We start from the raw sequence: 18734 nt of genomic DNA, 5'->3' as shown, positions 1-18734 counted from the left end.
AAAAGAAGGTCAAACCATACTTCTTGGCCTGTTAAATTCTTATTTGACATCTAGATCTTAAAGAATATCCATTCATCTTCGAATCAGTCTTTTAACCCACCAAAATCCTCGCAGAGTGGAGTTCTGGGTGAGTTACAAAATAGCATAAAGGTTACATAGACTTTATTACATATAATATATGACAATTTAGAGTACAGATTTATTTGATTTGATATACCACAAACCTACAATGCAATCTAAGCATTTTACAATTTCAAATAAAATCACATATTGGTAAAGAACTCCATATACTAGATAGGAAAGTCCCCACCAACAGTCCACCCAAATACACAAAAACCCAAAGTATTATTTTTTATGTAAATTAAAAAAATTCATGGGGGTTAGAAACATAGAAACATGACGGCAGATAAAGGCCAAATGGCCCATCTAGTCTGCCCATCCGCAGTAATTATTATCTCTCTCTCTGGTTATTTGTGAAAGGAGCATCATTCAGCTTCGAATTGTTACCATTGATGAAAATGTTCAGATGCAAATATAATGATGAGCAATTTGGTGTCTATACAAAAACAAAAACTGGTTAACCTTCAAGAAGGAATGGTTGACTGATCATTCAGCTGAGACACAATGTTGTCCATTTTCGAAAAGGGTGTCTAACTTGGATGTTTCCCGCTAAACGTCCAAATTTGGAAGCACAGAAACATCCAATTTTGAATGGATATATAAATAAATTTTTTTCAAAAATTGCCTACTTGGATGTCTTGGTCACCAAAACATGTAGCCCTCCAAGACGTCTAAAGTTATTTGCCATTTTGAACTACAAAATCATCCAAGTTAGAAACGTCCAAAACAGCACTATTTAGACATGGGAGGGGCCATCAACCTAATGGATTGGACACATAAACAGGTCAACAAAGCAGTGGGGCACCTTAGAGGGTACTGCTGTGAATTTCACATTAAGTGTGGCAGATATACCATATATACTTCAATATAAACTGAGATTTGGGATCAGAGAAATAATCCAAGAATGGGAATCTTGGTTTATATTCAAGTCACCACCTGACCACTTGGTACAGCTGTCCTCCCCTCCGAGCCATTATCCACAATACACACACTGTCCCCGAAGCTGCTTTCCACATACATGCCCCCACCCCCAAGTCACTGATCCCCATATTCTCGTTGGTGCCACTGCCATAGATTCATGGATCTCCATGCACCCCTCAGAGCTGCTGACCTCCAAACACTCATGGATTGTGCTGCCAGCAATCCGCTGTATGTTGAACTGGGCGTGGCCTTGAACATCTCTGCATGCTCAAGGCCTGTTGGCTCCTGCCTTCTCTGAGAATCTCAGAGGGGCGGGAGCTGACAGACTTTAAGCATGCGCAGATGCTCAAGGCTCTGCCCAGTTCAACACACAGCGGATAAGTCATAGCAAAACCTACAGGTGTAAGGTGGTCAGCGGCTCTGGGGGGGTGTATGGCGGTCAGTGAATATGCAGTGGCAGCAGCACCAACAAGTATTTGGAGGTCAATGACTCGGGGGTGGGGGGCATATATTGTGGATAGTGGCTCCAGTGTGTGTGTTGTAGATAGTGGTGCCCCCCAAAAGGCAGGATAGTGATCAGTGGCATAATGGGGGGGGGTTACTTTGGGCTCTGGGGTGAACCTCTTCTAGGCAGCAGCAGCAGTTTTCCCAATTCACTGCTCTTGGCATCGGGCCTTCCAAACAAATGGCCATTCAGGGACTTCCTTGGGAGGAGCTTGGGAGGAGCCTGATGTGCCTGAGCCTATCATGGCCTTAGGCCTTTCCCCATGCATCACATGATGCACTTGGGTGGGGTCTAAGGCCCAGACTCGTCAACAGGAGGAGAAGGAGCAGCAGGACTCTTCAGTTCTTCTTTCTCCCATCGCTGGAGCCATACAGAGCAGGAGGGACTGAGCACCCCTCCTGCTCCCAACAGGGGAGCATTCTATTATTAGAGGGCATTCTATTATTTTTTTTTTTTTGGGGGGGGGGAAGTCAGGAGTGGGCCCAATGGCAAGAGGGAGTTGGCATCCCTCCTGCCATATTTTTAAGAGGTGTGGTGGGGGGAGCTTCTGGTGGGGGAAGGGGAGTCGGCATCCCTCTTGCCATTTATGGGTCGGGGGGCGCGTTTGTCGGGGGAGTGCATTTTTTTGACAGGTCTGCCCCTGTCTTTTATTCTTTTTTTTTTAATGGGGCAGATATTTTATGTGTATAACACACAATATCTGCCCCATTAAAAAAATGAATAAAAGAAAGGGGCATACCTGTCAAAAAAAACGACGGACCTGTTCGGTAACACAGTTACCGACAGGTCTGCAGCAGTTGGGTTTGACAATAGTAAAACCTGATTCAAAATAGCCAAGCAATTGTTAGTGAATCAATCGCTTGGCTATTTTGCATGGGGTTTTACTAATTTGCATGGGTAGGATTGGATCAGATAGGAGATTGATCAGTCAGCAGTTTAATGAATCAGGGTTGGGGAACGATTGTAAAACCAGTAAGAACATAAGCAATGCCTCTGCTGGGTCTCTGCTGGGCCTCTGCTGGGTCAGACCTGAGGTCCATCGTGCCCAGCGGTCCGCTCATGCGGCGGCCCAACAGGTCCAGGACCTATGCAGTAATCTTCTATCTATACCCCTCTATCCCCTTTTCCAGCAGGAAATTGTCCAATCCTTTCTTGAACCCCAGTACCGTACTCTGCCCTATTACGGTCTCTGGAAGCGCATTCCAGGTGTCCACCACACGTTGGGTAAAGAAGAACTTCCTAGCATTCGTTTTGAATCTGTCCCCTTTCAACTTTTCTGAATGCCCTCTTGTTCTTTTATTATTCGAAAGTTTGAAGAATCTGTCCCTCTCTACTCTCTCTATGCCCTTCATGATCTTGTAAGTCTCTATCATATCCCCTCTAAGTCTCTATCATATCCCCTCTAAGTCAGTTTTGCGATTGTCGGTACAGGATCGGAAGGTTTAGTGAATCTAGCCCTTACAATTTAGGCGGTATACACATTTTTAAAATAAATAGTCTTTATGTGGGTTTTTGTAGCCAATTAAGTGCAAATATCGTACTTAATCGGCTATGTTTTTTGCCTGTTCCATATACTGGAAATTCAATTTCAGAGTTTGGACGTGGCCTGTCATTGAATTTATGGGTATAATATCAGTGTCAATCAGCAAAACGCTGATGGCCACTGGTGAAATATCAGGCCTGTAGTGAATGGAAATTGGATTATCAGCCATTAAACCCACTTGGACACTGTCATAAAGCTTCAAAATCTGAACAGCAGCAAATAATTTGGGCAATGAGGTACAGTTTTTAATTGATAATATCCTGCTAGATGTCAAGCTAAATTCATCCATGTTGTCAGCTGAAGAAACAAAAATTACATGTTTGAATTCACAGAATACTTAAATAGCATTTTAAAATCTGAAAGTATTCAATGCAATCTAGCAATCAGCTTCCCAAAACACTCAGTTGACGAAAGTAGGTGTTCTTGTTTCAAAATATTGAGGTTACCGTATTTTTCGGACCATAAGACACACCAGACCATAAGACGCACCCACCTGTAGAGGAGGAAAAACCAAGAAAAAAAAAATTTGGTTCAGAAATTTTTTCTTCTTGGTTTTTCCTCCTCTACATGTAAGTGTCTCTGATGGTCTGGTGTGTCTGGTGCTGGGAAGCCCGCAGCCGCCCAAAGCCCGAAGCCAGCCGCAGCCGCCAGAAGCCCGCAGCTGCCCGAATCCTGAAGCCACCAGAAGCCGCCCAAATCCCAAAGCCGCTAGAAGCCGCCCGAATCCCGAAGCCGCCAGAAGCCACCCGCAGCCCCCCGGTACCTTTTGTAGTGGTGGTCCAGTGCGGTCTCCAAGATGGCTGCGGGAGTGGCACAGGACCAGGCAGGAAGCGCAAAGGTCGTGTTCCTGCATCGCTCTGCTAGCTAAAGACACAGGCAGCTGTCCCAGAGACCGCACTGGACCACCACTACAAAAGGTACCGGGGGGGGGGTACAGTGTATTCGGTCCTTAAGATGCACCCCCTTTTCCACCCCCTTTTTGGGGGTGGATAAAGTACGTCATGGTCCGAAAAATACGATATATATTAAATGTAAGAAACTGGTGATCCTCCGTATGTGTTTGCTAGAATTATTAACCCCCTCTTTTATGAAGCCTGGTAGCGCGGGCCGATGCAGTACATGCTCCGACATCCATAGGGATTGAATGGGCATTTGCCGCTCAGCACTTGCTTGCGCAGCTTTGTAAAAGCGGCCGTTAAGTTAGTAGTTTGTGATAGTGCAATTAAGCAGTTGGACTGCGATAGCAATTTTCTGTAGGAACAGAACGGCGATGTTTACATCAGATGTGCATCAGTGATGTTTGGAAGACAACCGTGCGGTGGCACTTTTGCATCAATCCTTTTATCCATTTGATAGCGGTACACTGTGAGGATTTAGACGATGATGCCTGGAAAGAAATGCTGTTTATGAGAGATACCAAAATGCTTTTATACACATCATTTATACAATCCTTTGCAGAGCTACCCCCTCTTTTACGAACGCATAGCACGGGTTTTAGCGCCGGCAATGACGGTAACTGCTCCAACTCATAGGAATTCTTTGAGTGCCGGAGCAGTTACCGCAGCTGCCGGGGCTAAAACCCGCGCTATGTGTTCATAAAAGAGGGTGCTAGTGTTAGAAAGGTACACCAATAAATGGCTAATGGTGTCTTAACTTATATATCAGTCCAAATAATGAAGTAGTATACCACCAAGCAAGGACTAGATATTCAAAACCTCTTAAAAAATTCTTCAATAACTGTATGTGGAAGCCTCAGTCCCACCACTCCGCCGCTTTACCGTTTGCACCTGCGGGGAGAATTACGTAAATGGCATTCATAAATATTTGAAGCATAAACCTGGTCTGGCTCCCAGGTTGGCGGATGCAGAGATAAGTACACAGTATTATAAATAAGTAAATACCATTTTAAATGCACAATGAAATATATTTAAATTTATTTAAGCTTCAAATATTTATGAATGCGGAATAGCCAATGATGAAGGTTACCACGTAATTCTCCCCACAGGTGCAAACGGTAAAGCGGTGGAGTAGTGGGACTGAGGCTTCCACATACAGTAATTGAAGAATTTTTTTAAGAGGTTTTGAATATCTAGTCCTTGCTTGGTGGTATAGTGTTAGAAAGGTGACATTTTATGGGATTGCTAAGGTGACAGAATATGAAGCTATGTGAACTAGGCCAGATCACTATCTAGGTATTTCTCTGTATGTGTTTACCGTATTTTTCACCCCATAAGACGCACCTGACCATAAGACGCACCCTAAATTTAGAGGAGAAACAGAAAAGAAAAAAAATATTCTGAACCAAATTCTCCCTACCAAGCTCAGCACCCAACCCCACACTCATTGCCAGGCTCTGCGTGTATCTGGCTGCACGTTGTTCTATAAGGCAGTGTGCCTAACTCAAATAGAATCTCACCAGAGTGAAGAGGAGGACATACGAAAATGTCCTAATTAAAACCCAAACTCCACTGATTTGCCAGAAGTCACTATAAGATGAAAGAAAAAGCCTCAGGTCTTTGGCGAGCCTACATTCACGCTACCACCATTGCCCACATCATTGGCACAAAAACCTTTCATCAAAAGTGACTAATAACCACACAAAAAATTATTAAATGGAACTCAGGTTCTCTATACAATAAAGTTTGCTATGTCAAAGCTATCCGTAGTCATTTAGTCTCATGCAGTCCTTTTCAATAAGCCAGTGTTTCATGGCTTTATGACCGCTTCTTCAGGGCAAAATGGACTTTCAAAATCATCCAGACAGCTCTGTGAAACAACGCAATAAGACACAATGTCATCTTCCCAGCTTGTTTAAAGATAGATGCTCTATTGTTGTCTTCTGATCTCTTTGTCATCCTAACTCAAATAGCACATAACTCAAAAGGGGAGATGGCCATGGGTGTATTGGAGTATGCCAAAAAAGTTGCATGGGTAGTCATGTGTCAGTGTGCCTATCTTGGGCGTCAGCATTTACATCAGGTTTCAGCAGATGTAAGTCTGGCACTTAAAGTTAGGCATATAAGTAAATCTAAGATGAGCAAAGGACACGATTCAGGTATTATGTGTGCAAATAAGTAGGATTTAGCATGAACATAGTACACAATTCTAGTATTATGTATGTATATACACAGGATGATTGATTATGGTATAAATGCATCTGTATTGAAAACCATCTCAGAAAACGCTAACTCTGTATTGTATCACCTTTACAGAAGCTCATGTAAACCGCTCTGAATTGACTCCCCAGTCATTAGTAGCGGTATAGAAGCTTTCAATAAACAATAAATTCTATATACAGCACCTAGGTTAGGTGCCACTAGACACCCTAATCATAGTGTGGTACTTGATCATGGCACTAAAAAATGATTTAAAAAATTAAAAAATTAATTAGGTTTGCGCGTGGAATACCGCACGGCACCTACTGGCGCCTAATGATACCTATCTGTAAAATAGGCGTGGTTATGGGCAGAGAATAGGTGTGGTTGACTTAGGCGTTGCTAGGCATCTGTGTTAAGTGCTGGTAAATTAGGCCAGGAAGACCCTGGCCTAACATATCGGCACCTACCACAAGAATGCCTAGTGACCCCCTAAGCATGCCTAGTGACCCCCTAAGCACTGCTAAGTGTAATTCTATAAGCAGTGCCTAGTGGTTGATTGACAACATCCAGCACCTATAGGTGCCTTTTATAGAACCAGGCCCTAAGTGCTATTCTATAAAGGGTATGCACCCTTTCTAGAATAGTGCTTAGTGACTATTTTGGGGGGCATGCATTGGTGTGTGTGTAAGGGCTATGGTATGCATGTGCAAGGGAAGTGTACATATGGGCAGAGAATGTCATGTGCATGACTAATTGGATACTTTAAGTTGCTTTCTTTGCTTGCTGCACTTAGGTGCATCCACGTACACCTTGCATCAACCTGGGGTAAATGAGCGCCAGTTTTGATCGATGAAGTGGTGAGGATGTTTGAGGAGTATGGTGGGTCTGGAATATCTGGATGTGAAGCAATGATATGAACACCCCTGATTCAGCGATTTGATGCGAAACGGAGGGTTCCCTGTTGGGTGTAAGGACTGCCCGGCCTGGATTTGGAAGCCATTACCAGCTAAGTTATTTTTTCTTGCTTTTGCTGTGGATGTTATGAGCTGGACTATACTGCCTTTTGTTACATTCACCCACTGACTTTCATCTGTATTAGGCTTCCTGTTTGATACCACCTGACAGGCTACTTAGTTGCCTTGTTTCCTTGGACTATTTTTCAGCATTTACACATAAACAGCTTTTGTAGGAGTGGAGTTTTTTTGGCCAGATGAAGCTGAACTGAGGCCTTTTTCTCCACTTCTTCTTTTTCCTTTTTCCCTTTCTCTTTGGGGAGTGTGAATGTTGTGGGTTGTAGTGTTGCTGGGTGTGTGTATCGTTGGTCCGTGTGGGGCTTGTTTTTGAGTGAATAAGGGATATATTCGGGCCCTAATCCTTGAGTATTTATTTCTAGTGTAAATGAGGGTGCCCACCTTTAGGCGTGCCGATAAGATTTTATGCTAGTATTCTGTAACAGAATATGGATGCCCAGATGCCATTACATAGGGTTACTATATGGCTCCAGAAAAAGGAGGACGGATTGAGACATCTGCGTTTTACCTCCATTGAATGCAATGGAAGTAAAACCCAGATGTCTCAATCCGTCCTCCTATTTCTGGAGCCATATGGTAACCCTGCCATTGCAGAAGAGATGCTGCTGCACGTGCCTTCCCTGCCTTAACACCCATTTACAAAATTATCCTCAGTATATACTAATCTTTTTCAACAGGGACAGCTTTAACTATTCTGAGACATTTTCAAAAGGTGCTGAAGACAAATCAGTACAAGAGCTAAAAGAGGAAATTGGTAGGGAAAAGCAGAGAGATTAATAAAAGCACAATGGAACACAGTCTCTGCTGCCTTACCAAGTTGATGATCCTTCCTTACACAAATGTGTTTCTCAGCTTAGGAAAGATGCACTGATGAGTTCTACTTTTATTAACATATGTACAGTAGGAGTTATTTTTAGTACACTGCAACCTCAGCTGTGAGGCACAAGGTGACATTTTGAGGTATCATCAAAAAAGATTAGAAGGAAGAATTGTTAGAGAGAAAAAAAATTATTACCTCAGGGCTGACTGAACCAAGGAACATGGCGCTCCCTCGTTCCTCATCTGAAATTCTTTCAAGCTTTATAAAAAAAAACACCTCAAAATAGTGCAAATTACCTGCTGTAACGTCCTTATTTTAGCAACCTGAAATTAAGATCAATGCACAATCTTATTTTTTTTTTTAAATAAATAAATAAAAAATTAAGAGCACAGCAGCCTCACTGAATGAAAAGCCAAAATTAATTGTGCCAACAGAAAGGTGAAAAAGTATGCCGAGACTGCTGTATGTGGCCTCCGGCTTCAATGAAAGCATTAATCACACAGCCACAAAGGAAGATTTCAGAAAGTAGAGTTTTCCAATGTGGGGCTCATCATTTATTTAGAAGAGCACACACAAACTGTATTTGTAAAACAGACCGAAATGCTGAATACGGCATATTGGGGTCTTTGGTGGTAAAAATAATATGTACCCAGCGTACAGTAGGGATGGGAGAGGGAAGAGGAGGAAAGATAATTTTACGAACAGTAGTTTATCTACAGTGACCTTCAGAAACCACACTAAAGAAAACAAAAAAGCATTTAGCCCAGTCACAATCTGGCTGGTTATTTGTTATAGACTATAATTCTTGACAATGTCACACCATGACCTTAGTGCAGGGGTGTCCAATGTCGGTCCTCGAGGGCCGCAATCCAGTCGGGTTTTCAGGATTTCCCCAATGAATATGCATGAGATCTTTTAGCATACAATGAAAGCAGTGCATGCAAATAGATCTCATGAATATTCATTGGGGAAATCTTGAAAACCCGACTGGACTGCGGCCCTCGAGGACCGACATTGGACACCCCTGCCTTAGTGAGAAACACTGGAGGGTCCTGAATGTCTCTTCTACTGGTTGTGATAGTCAAGAGATTCTGGCCCTGGGTTTTAGAAGCCCTCGGGTCAATATTCAGCTGGAAGCAGTCGGAGTGTTTTTAAAGCACTGATCGCTGCATACATGAAACCTGGATATTCAATGCCAGGTCATGCCTGGTATTCTTTATTCAACTTTTTTATACCGTTCTCCCAGGGGAGCTCAGAACGGTTTTACATGCATTTATTCAGACACTCAATCAGTTTTCCCTTTCTGTCCCAGTGGGCTCACAACCTATCTAACGTACCTGGGGCAATGGGGGGGGGGGGATTAAGAGACTTGCCCAGAGTCACAAGGAGCAGCGTGGATTTGAACCCACAACCTCAGGTTGCTGAGGCTGTAGCTTTAACCACTGCATAAATGATACTGCATAAACGACATTGAATATCGTAATCAGCCTGTGATCCGGACGTTATGTACACGCCAGCTAATACTCAGTGTCAGCACTCACATACAGTAACTAAGTGGGCAGATTGTTTTAGTACAGTCCTCTCTGCTCAGTTAATCATATGGAACAAAGGTGCTCACCTAACTTCTGGCTCTTTTGAGACTCTGCCCATGGACCACTAACTGCACAGTGCTGTAGTGGTCAGAGGAGATAGTCAGCACTGCTATGCTGTTGAATATCCAGACTATATTTAAATGGCACTTCGTGCTTATCCTCCTAAGTGACACCGCTGAAGCCCGTGAAGAAATATTCAGAATACTCATGAGGAGTGATTTGTATTCTGTTGAATATCCAGAGACAGCATGCTAAGTATGGTGTAAGTGGACAGAAGTCTTCGAGAAACAAAATCAGGCCTGGGGCAAACAATCATAATGCGTCCCCTCCCCACAAATTATCAGTCAAAATTGTCATATAGAGAAGGGCCAATCTGACCTGTAGATAAGCAGTTTCACCCTGTGCGAACCCACTTTGGCGGCAGCCCCATGCAGAGCAAAAGGCTGGCTCCGTCTCCTGCTCTTGTGCTTGTCTCCCTGCTTCATGTTATCTTGTTAATTCTGCAGCCCTAAATAATTATAATAATTTCATGCCCTGGTGGTGCTTAAGCTGGCAGTGATCGAGAGAGACTGCTCTGCCAGCCACAGGTCCTTCTTCCTCCTGTGTCCCACCTAAGTGGAAACAGGAACTTACTTCACAGGAGGCGGGATGCGGCAGAAAGGATCACTGCTGCCTGCCAGCCAACATCTCTGAGGGCAAGATTCTCAAAACTTTAACGCCGTCGCTAAACTGTTTTCTGGCGGTTTAGCCTGCACAAATTTTAGCGGCAGATGATCCAAACGGATTAACTCTGTCTTTAGCAAGGTTTCTAGCAGTCTCCGACAATGGCATGCAAATGTGCTCTTTAACATGGTCCCTCCGGTGGATTCTTAAAAATCGCCAAGGCATTTTCGAAGAGCAGCATCAGCTTTTGGCGACAAAAAGCAGCAACTGGTCTGGGGATGCCGTTATAGTATCAGCACTTGTGTTTTGACTATGGCTAATGAAAAATAATGTGTATCTATATATTTTTTTAGTGAGAGTAGTAAAATCATGCTTCTTTTGAGTTTTTGGGAGAGACAGGCATGTTTTATGCGCATAAGAATAGCCTTACTGGGTCAGACCAATGGTCCATTAAACCCAGTAGCCCATTTTCACGGTGAGCAATCCAGTCGCTAGTACCTGGCCAAAACCCAAGGAGTAGCAATATTCCATGCTACCGATTCAGGGCAACCAGTGGCTTCCCCCATGTCTTTCTCAATAACAGATTATGGACTTTTCCTCCAGGAACTTGTCCAAAACTTTCTTAAAACCAGCTATGCTATCCACTCTTACCACATCCTCTGGCAATACGTTCTCTGAGTGAAAAAATATTTCCTCCTATTGGTTTTAAAAGTATTTCCCTGTAACTTCGAGTGTCCCCTAGTCTTTGTAATTTTTGACAGAGTGAAAAATCGATCCACTTGTACCCGTTCTACTCCACTCAGGATTTTGTAGACTTCAATCATATCTCCCCTCAGCCGGCTCTTTTCCAAGCTGAAGAGCCTTAACTGTTTTAGTCTTTCCTCATACGAGAGGAGTTCCATCCCCTTTACCATCTTGTTCGCTCCTCTTTGAACCTTTTCTAGCACCACTATATCTTTCTGAGATAAGGAGACCAGAAATGAACGCAATACTCCATGTCTGTCTATGTGTTCCACAATTTTATTTTTTATAACCGTTTCTACCATTTTGCCTGGCACCGAAGTGAGGCTTACTGGTCTGTAATTTCCCAGGTTTCCCCTGAAGCCCTTTTTAAAAATCGACGTAACAACGGCCACCCTCCAATCTTCAGACACTACAGGTGATTTTAGCGACAGGTTACAGATCACTAACAACAGGTCATCAATTTCATTTTTGAGTTCTTTTAATACCCTGAGATGTATATCATCTGTTCCTAGTGATTTATCACTTTTTAACTTGTCAATTTTGGCTTAATACATCTTCTAAATTCACCATGATTTCTTTCAGTTCCTCTGCATCATCACCCTTGAAAACCATTTCCAGTTCAGGTGGATCTCTTACATCTTCTTCCGTAAAGACCGAAGCAAAGAATTCATTGTCTTTCCGCTATAGCCTTAACCTCCCTGAGTGCCCCTTTCGCGCCTTGATCATCCAACGGTCCCACAGATTCCCTCACAGGTTTCTTGCTTCTGATATACCTAAAAAAATTGCTGAGTTTTTGCCTCTGTTGCAAGTTTCTCTTCATATTCTTTCTTAGCTGTCTTTATCAATGCTTTGCATCTGACTTGCCAATGCTTGTGTTTCTTCTTATTTTCTTCATTCGGATCTTTTTTCCATTCTTTAAAGGATGTTTTATTGGCTCCCATAGCCTCTTTCACTTCACCTTTTAACCACGCTGGCTCTCGTTTCCTCTTCTTTCCACCTTTGCTGATACATGGAATACATCTGGTCTGGGCTTCCACGAAGTCATTTTTAAATAACATCCACGCCTGGTTTACAGTTCTAACCTTTGCAACTGATCCTTTTAGCTTCTTTTTAACCATTTTCCTGTATACATCTGGTCTGGGCTTCCACGAAGTCATTTTTAAATAACATCCACGCCGGGTTTACAGTTCTAACCTTTGCAACTGATCCTTTTAGCTTCTTTTTAACCATTTTCCTCATTTTATCATAGTTGCCCTTTCAAAAATTAAGCGCCCCTACTGTAGATTTCTTTTGCGACGTTACTCCCAGTATCAGCTCAAATTTGATCACATTATGATCACTGTTAACCAGCAGACCCAACACAGTAAACTCCTGCACTATGTCTTGCATTCACTAAGGACCAAATCTAAAATAGCACCCCCTGTTGTCGGTTCCCGGACCAGTTACTCTAAGAAGCAGTCATTTATGACATCTAGGAATTTTACCTCCCTAGCACTTCCCAGTCTAACATTTAACCAGTCAACATTTCTTCTTGAGCACGTGTATGATACTCTTATCTTTTGTGTTTCTGGCTGTGGCTAATGAAAAAAAAAAATGTGTATATAAATATATATATATTTTTTAGTGGAGGGTAATAAAATCACGCTTCTTTTGAGTTTTTGGGAGAGGCAGGCATGTTTCATGTGCGCTTGTTCTACAAGCCAATGTTTCTTCTTGAGCGCATGTATGATACCCTTGTCTTGTGTGTTTCTGGCTGCGAGTCTTGATTAAATTTTACATTAAAAACAAATTACAAGATTTATCTGAATTATAGTAGCTTTTTGGAGAGAAAGGCATTTTTTTAAATGCGCAATTGAAAAAAGTAAACATTGTTTCTCCCCTCCTCTCCTTTTGTTTTTTTATGGCGTTTTTCTAGGGAGGGCAGCTGAAGCATCACTGATAAAAATGGCTTTTCTATGATTTAGGAGGGTGGGGGGGGGATTAGGGCAGGACCAAAATTACACATATATTCCCAGGAGTGTTATGTCTATGATAATTGTGATCAATGTCATGATTTACAGCTATTCTCGGATACATCTGTTTAGACTGTAAGTTCTTTCGAGCAGGGACTGTTTTCTTCTTCTTTGTGACTGTGCAGCACTGCTTGCGTCTGGTAGCGCTATAGAAATGATTAACAGTAGTAGTAGTCGTAATATATATTTTGTAAAGCTGCCGTTTTGGCATAGGAGGGATTAGGGGAGATCACCCACAATTTTTTTTTCCTTTCAAAATTGATGATGTTGGATGATTGTGGGCTTTGGATTTAATTGGGAAACTTCAGATTAGAGGTCTGCACGGGAACGGGGATTGCGGGAATCCCCCCTAACCCACGGGACTCCCACAGGGACACCCCTCTAGCCAACGGGACTCCCATGTGGATGGAAGGCTTTGGAAGCAGGATTCATCCATATAATATAATGGACACGTCAGCCTTACTAAAAGAGGGGGTTTATAAGTTAATTACCTAAACAGAAAACAAAAAAAAGGGTTCCACCAAAGAGATTCCACAAGGAAAACAGCAGTGCAAACACAAAAGAAACTGTAGAATTGATGATCCTGTCATAAGTAATTGCTGCTTTTTATGGGGACGGGCGGGGGTGGAAGTAATTCCTTGCGGGAATGGGTGGTGACGGAGAGGATCCTGACTGGGACGGGTGGGGATGGAGAGGATCCTGGCGGGGACGGAGAGGATCCTGGCGGGGATGGGTGAGGATGGAGAGGATCCTGGCGGGGACGGGTGGGGACGGAGAGGATCCTGGCGGGGATGGATGGGGGATGGAGAGGATCTTGGCGGGGACGGAGAGGATCCTGGCGGGGACGGGTGGGGACGGAGAGGATCCTGACGGGGACGGGCGGGGATGGGTGGGATTTCTGTCCCCGCGCAACTCTCTACTTCAGATCTATAGGATTCCAAAATGGCCAACACAGACGTCTGCATTTACACATCTAAGTTCTGAAACACCAACTTACACATGTAAGTACTGATACTTAGATACCTCTATTGATGTTTAAGACACTGACAGTTATTAGAATGGTTGCTTCCTGTCTTATGTAGCTGAAGTAAAGCTAGCATAGAGAAATCTATGGATCAAATGCACCCTGGAACAGGAATGCTTTCAACCCAGTTTTGATCTTCTAGAACAGGGGTGTCAAAGTCCCTCTTCGAGGGCCGCAATCCGGTCGGGTTTTCAGGATTTCCCCAATGAATATGCATGAGATCTATTAGCATACAATGAAAGCAGTGCATGCAAATAGATCTCATTCGTATTCATTGGGGAAATCCTGAAAACCCGACTGGATTGCCGCCCTCGAGGAGGGACTTTGACACCCCCGTTCTAGAATGAATGCTTTACGTGGAGATGGGAAAGTAAACTATTCCATACGGGGAAAGTGATGTGTATGTGTAACAGTAAATATTGGCCTCCTTATTGTGTTCAACCTGATAAATCTGAAAGAGGGAACAAGATGATTCTGCTGAAAAGATTATAAGGTCTCATGAACATGTTTTTAAGGTACTAACAAGCATGAAAGAAACAGGAACAGATAAGGAATCTTATGTACTTGATTTTGAAAGGCAATTCCATTTGAAGCACAGCAGCGTTTCTCATGAAGGGCCCTGTCAAAGTTTAACTGCTATGTTTTGGATTAGTTGGAAGCGCTTGATATCACTGATCTAAAAAGCATGCATTTTAAGAACGGGCTCTATATTGGCAGCAGGGCCGGATTTTCCTATAGGCTAACTAGGCTTCAGCCTAGGTCCTCAAGATCAAGAGGGGCCTATATTCAAATTGTTAGCAAAATTAAAATTACACTAATCTAAAAACAGTGAACACTAAAACACTGAACTGAAAATAAGGAGAAATTCTACGCTTCGGGATCGGAACCGGCTCCGGCCGCAACGGGGCGCCGACTCGGCTTCTCCCTTTCTTTTTCTCGCCCTGGGAGGAGGATCAGGGAGGGAAAGACGTGAGTCCGGAAACAGCTGGGCAAAGCCCAGCTCCGCGGGGAGAGAGGCAAAACGTGGATCCGTCAGGACAGGGTGGCCCAGACTGGCATCGGGGGTGGGGTGGGGGGTTTCAGTGGAAGGGGGATGGGAGGCAGGCAGGCTGGCATCGGAGGGGGGTGGGGGTTTAATGGAAGGCAGGCAGGCAGGATGGCATGGGGGGGTGTTCAATGGAAGGGGATGGGAGGCAGGCGGGCATCAGAGTGGGGGGGGGGGGAGGTGAGGAAGGATGCACTCGGGGCACTATGGACATAGGAAGGGGAAATATTGTGTGTTATGTTTGATTAGTTATTGCTACAAGTACTATATATGGTGCTGAGAATAAATGTCCAAATAAGTGTTCTCGACTTTTTTTTATTTATTATCCGTGTCACATTTTATATAAAGGTTAGTACCAATAACAACATGTTTCATTTAACATATTGATATATATCACAGTAATGATGTATTTTATTATCTCTCATGTAATTTACAAACTTAAAAATGGGAGGTGAAAGGGCCTCATAAGTGGAATAGCCTAGGGCCTCTTTTCATCTAAATCCGGCCCTGATTGACAGATTCTTTTCTAAAATGCTACTGGAATTGTACAATCCTGACCTGGATGTCACAATTTCAAGTTCTATGTTCTGTCTAAAATGGGGCTGCATATGATTTGTACAACTTTGGTGGCAAAGTCTCAATTGTTAAGAACACTCGAAACATCTGTCAATTAAAAAGTCTGAAGCTATTAAATCAGAGCAGTTGAAGGAGAACTCTTTGGATAGATAGGCTTAGATATTTTTCCATGTCTTGTTCTATCACAAGGAAATCAGTCTTCAAAAATCCAGATAACATAACCGGGTAATTTTAACCAGTTATCTTGAGCTGGACTTTTAGCTAACCCTTTCCCAGGTAATTATTGTACCTGAAAGTCTCCTAGAACTAGCTAGTCAAATTTTGTCCAGCAAATTTGAGCTAATTCTTGGCTTTCATTGTGTGCTTAGTTTACTTGGTTGGTACTGAAAATATGCTTTTATGTGTGTAAGGGGAGTGGGGGGGAAGGGGGGATAGATCATAGGTTCATCATGCCCAATATGCTATTTCTAACAGTGACCAGTCCATATTACTAGCTCCTGGTGGGATTTCAAAATTTGTGCTGCTTAGTCCAGGAATATGCGGTGGATGATTCTCAAGTCCACTCTAACAATGGTTTATGGACTTTACATCCAGGAACTTGGCCAAACCTTTTTTAAACTCTGCTATGCTAATTGCTTTTACCACATTTTTTTGACAAAGAATTCCAGAGCTTAATGACATATTGAGTGAAGAAATATTTGATTTGATTTGTTTTAAATGTACTACTTAGTAACTTCATTGCATACCCCCTTGTCCATCACCAACTCTCACTTTTGTACAACGACTGATGTTTCTTGACCACTTGCACTGTGAACCTGGCATGGATATAGTTAGCTTCCTCAAAACTCTTTTATGGCTTCAGTATTAATCCTGAAGGAGTTTCTGTGAAAAAGCTATTGATTTTTTTATTTCGACTTCTTGACACTTGGAAGTTTTGAGAAGTACTTAGTAATAAGTTAAAATAAACGGATATCATTTTGACAAGATGTAGTTCTACCAGATTGATACGAATGATTTTCCATTTAAAAGTCTGGCTCAGAATGAAAGTACATAACTTTCTGACTCACTTTGCTGTATTATGTTGTGCCCCGCTCTACTGCATGGCCATTTGAACAAGCTTCGAGCTGAACTCATGAGCAAATGCTGATCACAACTTGATGGATAAGATTTGTACCTCAGCATGTAGAAGAATGGAGGAGAACCTCAGATGCTGCTCCGTTGAGAAAATCAGATTTCAGTCCACTCTAAAATCCATTTGCTTAAATCAAAAGTAAAACAGGAGCCTCAACTTCTGCAAATATTTTCTTTATTGCTCATATAAACAATAGACACGCTAGCAAAACCTTTCTAGCACTCTTCATCTGAAAAGAAGACTGGTTCGTTTTTCAAACAGCAGTAAAAAAAAGATTAGTTTTATCAATGGGCGTTGCTACAATAAGGTGACGTCTATAGCAATCAATGGGAACTTGGGAGTGCTTCTTGCATTTTGAAATCCTAGCCTATTCAAATTTTGGACTTACGAGTAATTCTGGGAATAATGTCAATACTTTGGGGGTTACTAAGTTTTCTGGAGGTATACTAACATTGTAACAAAAGAAACTCGGATATGTGAAATATCGATAATATAATGTGCCACACTTTCACAAAAATTATATATTGATGTCACAAATAAGTGTAGGCAGTGCTGCTTTAGTTTAAGGGGGTGTATATTTCAAAAAAACGGAGGAAAAAGCCTCAGGCAAATGCCCTCCCACCACCACAATGGTGGTTAAAGGTGGTTGGGTGGTAACCTCATTGGCAGAAAACCCTATTAGGGAGTTCAATGGAGGTTTTCTGCCAATGAGGTTACCACCCAACCACCTTTATCCACCATTGTGGTGGTGGGAGGGCATTTGTCTGAGGCTTTTTCCTCCGTTTTTTGAAATATACACTACCCTTAAACTAAAGCAGCACTGCCTACACTTATTTGTGACCTCAATATATAATTTTTGTGAAAGTGTGGCACATTATATTATGGTATACTAACATTGTGACATTTACATTTGCAAAAACGCATTTTAGGAGTGCTTTCAAATGATTTTACAAGTTAGTTATTTATTATGAGGTTTATAACATAAGAACATAGGAATAGCCTTATTGAGTCTGACCAATGGTCCATCATGCCCAGTAGCCCATTCTCACGTTGGCCAATCCAGGCCACTAGTACCTGGCCAAAACCTAAGGAGTAGCAATATTCCATGCTACCGATACAGGGCAAGCAGTGGCTTCCCCCATGTCTTTCTCAATATTGCTACACCTTGGGTTTTGGCCAGGTACTAGTGACCTGGATTGGCCACCTTGAGAACGGGCTACTGGGCTTGATGGACCCTTGGTCTGACCCAGTACGGCTATTCTTATTTTCTTATATTCTTATTTAAAAGTACGATATAATCCTTGGGTATCTGAGTACGTAGTACCTTGCTTCCGCTCCTTCGGTGGAAAAAAAATCCCCCCTTTTGGGCACAGATTTACTAACTAGAACTTGCAAGAAACAAATCTGTCAAATATATGTATGATATATGATGCTTTGCTATTCAGTGCTTGTATATTCACCACCACACAATATATCTAGACTGGACTATGCTGTCTATTCAAGGTTTGCCTGATACTGCCATTAAATCACCGTCGCCTCCAAAGCTCAGCAGACTGTCCTTAGTTTCATCTTCCTTGCTTTGTTTCCCCCTCCCCTTATCAACGGATCTCAACCGGTTGTGCATAAAATTCAGAAGGTATAAATTAGAAGTTATAAAACATAGACTTGATCAACTTTATTATATCTGTATTCCACAGCTGAGAGATACATTACATCCGCCTCCCGCTGTTTTTAGCCATTCATTAATACTAAATCATATTGTGCCTCTATCAAGATTCTATACCTCTTCTTTAGTGAAATACATCTGCTGCAAAATCTTATTGGTTCCTTCACTCCTAAAGTTTTTCACGTTGGTTGTGGGTTCAAACCCAAGCTGCTCCTTATGACCCTGGGCATGTCACTTAATCC

General features: G+C 42.5%; 1 protein-coding gene across 5 annotated transcripts in view; it reads right to left on the bottom strand.

Moving 5' to 3' along the window:
* SAMD12 (sterile alpha motif domain containing 12) overlaps window positions 1–18734 on the bottom strand; it is a 655615-nt gene that overhangs the window by 180875 nt on the left and 456006 nt on the right. Inside the window, exon 6 of one of the 5 annotated variants that reach the window (XR_004538409.1) lies at window positions 4145–4476. The exons of the other annotated variants lie outside the window; for them this stretch is intronic. The gene's annotated coding sequence lies outside the window, so the exon portion shown is untranslated. Of the gene's footprint in view, window positions 1–4144; window positions 4477–18734 lie in introns of those variants that run through there. 5 annotated transcript variants of the gene reach the window in all.

The sequence above is a fragment of the Geotrypetes seraphini genome, chromosome 2 (genome assembly GCF_902459505.1).
Source record: "Geotrypetes seraphini chromosome 2, aGeoSer1.1, whole genome shotgun sequence".
NCBI classification, from domain to species: domain Eukaryota; kingdom Metazoa; phylum Chordata; class Amphibia; order Gymnophiona; family Dermophiidae; genus Geotrypetes; species Geotrypetes seraphini.
Note: the sequence above shows the minus strand (reverse complement) of the source record. Positions and strands in the feature narration are given on the sequence as shown.